Source organism: Sarcophilus harrisii, chromosome 5 (assembly GCF_902635505.1).
Source record: "Sarcophilus harrisii chromosome 5, mSarHar1.11, whole genome shotgun sequence".
Taxonomy (NCBI): Eukaryota; Metazoa; Chordata; class Mammalia; order Dasyuromorphia; family Dasyuridae; genus Sarcophilus; species Sarcophilus harrisii.
In genome coordinates this window covers 110,347,587-110,350,462 of record NC_045430.1, presented here as the reverse complement: position 1 = coordinate 110,350,462, position 2,876 = coordinate 110,347,587, and the positions used below count along the sequence as shown (strand labels likewise).

The 2,876-nt window shown below is 35.2% G+C and overlaps 1 long non-coding RNA gene across 1 annotated transcript; it reads left to right on the top strand.

The window, feature by feature from the left end:
- The first annotated feature begins 1,218 nt into the window (after nucleotides 1–1,218).
- On the top strand, nucleotides 1,219–2,262 carry LOC116419267. Its single transcript, XR_004229525.1, has 2 exons — nucleotides 1,219–1,750; nucleotides 2,115–2,262. It is a non-coding gene; the product is annotated as an uncharacterized LOC116419267 (long non-coding RNA).
- Nucleotides 2,263–2,876: the final 614 nt, after the last annotated feature.

The following is a 2,876-nucleotide window of genomic DNA, read 5'->3' as shown; positions in this document are numbered from 1 at the left end:
ACTTCCTAGCTGTGTAACCCTGATCAAGTTACTTAACCCAATTGCCTCAAAAAAAAGCAGAAAAAAAGCATGTGTTACCTCAGTAGCATCATTTTGTTCCCTTTTATTTATCTCTGCATATACTTAGCTATTATCATAACTACCACTATCACTACCATTATTCCTTACATCTGTAATAATAATTTCATTGTTATTGTACTTTCTAGTTTGCAAAGTAATTTCCTCACAGCAAGGTAGGTAATGAAAGTATTATCATTTCCATTTTACATAAGCTCAAGAAGATGAAGTTTGTTGCTCAGGATCACCCAGAGAGTAAATGATAGACTAATGATTTAATCCCAAGTCATATTATTGAGTGAAAACATCATGGTGTCAATCCTAGAGCTTTATTAGTTTAAAAAAAATTAATGTTGGAAACCAGCTCTCCAAGCTGCTCACTTTACAAATGTGGAAACTGAGGTTCAGAGAAATGACATGTTTTACTCAGTTTTGAGTTAGCTAGTTAGCCATACAAGTTGGTTTGCAAAATCCCCATCTAGTGTTCTTTCCAGCATAATTGTTCCTAGAGTGCTCTTTCAAAGGATCATAGAGTCAGATGTTAGTCAGACATACAGATGAAGGAGTGATATTAGTGGAGCGTAAGTATCTTGTCCAAGGTTATATGGACATTAACTATTAGGGATAGGCTTTTACCTCAGGTCCTCTGCCTGAACATTCCACAGTGCTATCCTATATCCCCAAACTCCATGTTTTAATAAGATCATCATTTACTATTGGCATGGGCTTTCTATATCCATTTTTTGAATGTTTATTTTCTAGTTCCTTTAATTTGTGTATAAATGAGAATTTGGTTTTGAAATAATTTTTAAATAAAGTAGGAATATTTTTAAAATATACAGTTAATGATTCATTCCTTTGGGTTAAATTACTCTTCTTCATGGTTTGTACTTTAAAAAACAGACTTCTGTGCAAGAGGAATATTTCCCTCTAATATTTCCTTGGTATTTAAAATCCTTAAGAGTTCAAGGAAGCTAATGTAATGAAGAAAGGGATTTTCCAAAAAATTACCAGTCCCTGAAGCATACTCCCTAGTACTTTCCCTCTGAAATTATTTCCCATTAACATTGTATATATTGTTTGCACATAGTTGGTTTTTATGTCATCTCTCCCATTGTGATGTAAACTCCTTTGGGACAGAAACTGTGTTTTTGCCTTGTTTTGTATCACCAGTGCTTATATGCCTGACATCCAGTAAGAACTTAACTGACTAGTATCTACCTGGTACCAACCCCTGGAGAAACATGGAGATCCTGCTTCTGAGAGTGCATGAGAGAAGGGCAGCCTTTTTCCTACACACTCAGAGCATGTAATGGTATCTTCTGTTTCTTGTCAACTTATTGTCGGGCTCATAAACACTCTAGTTATTAGGTGAGCTGGAAGTGAATGTGGGTATGAGATACCAACAGATGAAGGTTCAGTCTCCTTGGGTACTTTCAAGTGAGGAAAAAGAAATGCTGTAAAACTGAGTAAGAGAGCATTTCTCTAGCTGTTCACCACCATGTGACTGTGAATATGGAACACCTCGTTTCTTCTCCTAATGGCAGATGAGCCAGCCTTGAGGAGTGACCTAAGGGACTGATCCCAGAAGTGAAGCTACTCAGCTCTTGAGATGCTATGTCCTACAAGCAAGGGAATAACTTGTCCATTATAACTATCTCACACCTAATGAATTTGATGAGAAGCAATCATTGTGAGTCTGAGCACACTTTCTCCTCTCTGACACTAAGATGCTGGTTTTAGAGGTTTTCTTAGTAAATATCCCCTTATAAAAGCTACTTTTAGTTAATTGGTGAATTGATTTTGAGAAGGGTATTATATCACTAGGTGATCTCTGAAGTCTTTTCAGCTCTGAAGTTTATGATCTCATGAGCTTATCCTACTTAGGCAAATTCTAAGTCTGGTCACTAATAGATCAGTTTGGAGAGGTGGAGGGGGGAAGTGTCAAAAGAACTTTATCCCATCCATTGTTCTTTTATACTTTATTAATTTCCCAATATAATCCGTGGGCCTACAATTTTTTGCGATGTCTCATAGTGTTCTACATTCGTCTACAGAGACCACCATGTAACATGTCTTTACCTATTATGAGAAGAGGGAAATAGTGGCTTCTGACAGTGACAGCCTTGAAGGAGGAAAAAAATCTTCTACTGGGTAGAACAAATGCCTTGCCAATTGAAATATTAAAGCAACCATTTCTTCTTTCATAAGTGTAGGATAAAAGTTATTTCTCTTGGTTTTGCTCTAATGCTAATTATAGGAAGATTAATTTTCTTAGATTTCTTTCAGTGCTTTTTTTAAAAAAAAACCATTATAATAAAGATTGTAGATTGTTTGACTCCTTAACAAACCTATCCCTCTTATTTTTTTAAAAGAAAAATTTTAATTAGTTCTTTATTATCAACAGTATTCTAGGCCAGCTAAACACTGATTGTACTATGTTCTTTGTTCCTGGGACATTGTGAACAGCTGATGACCCACTGTAAAGTCAGCACTTAATTGAATTTTTTCCAGTCATTAGCCTTTGCCATCAAAGATCAGCCCTGATATATCAACAAGAATTAAAAGGATTAGAATAGAATAAAATTCTTATAGGAGGATACTCTTTTTTTGGATACAAAAGATACCATGTAAATATCCCTCTTAGGTGAACCTTAGTGATTAAATATGCAATTCTAAATGTGGAATAAGCAACACAGAGCACAATGGGACCTACCTTGTACTGAACTATACATTTATAAATGATGCTTAAGTTCATATTACTCACCTATATCACACTATTGACTCATATGAAACTTGAATTCAGCTAAACCATATCA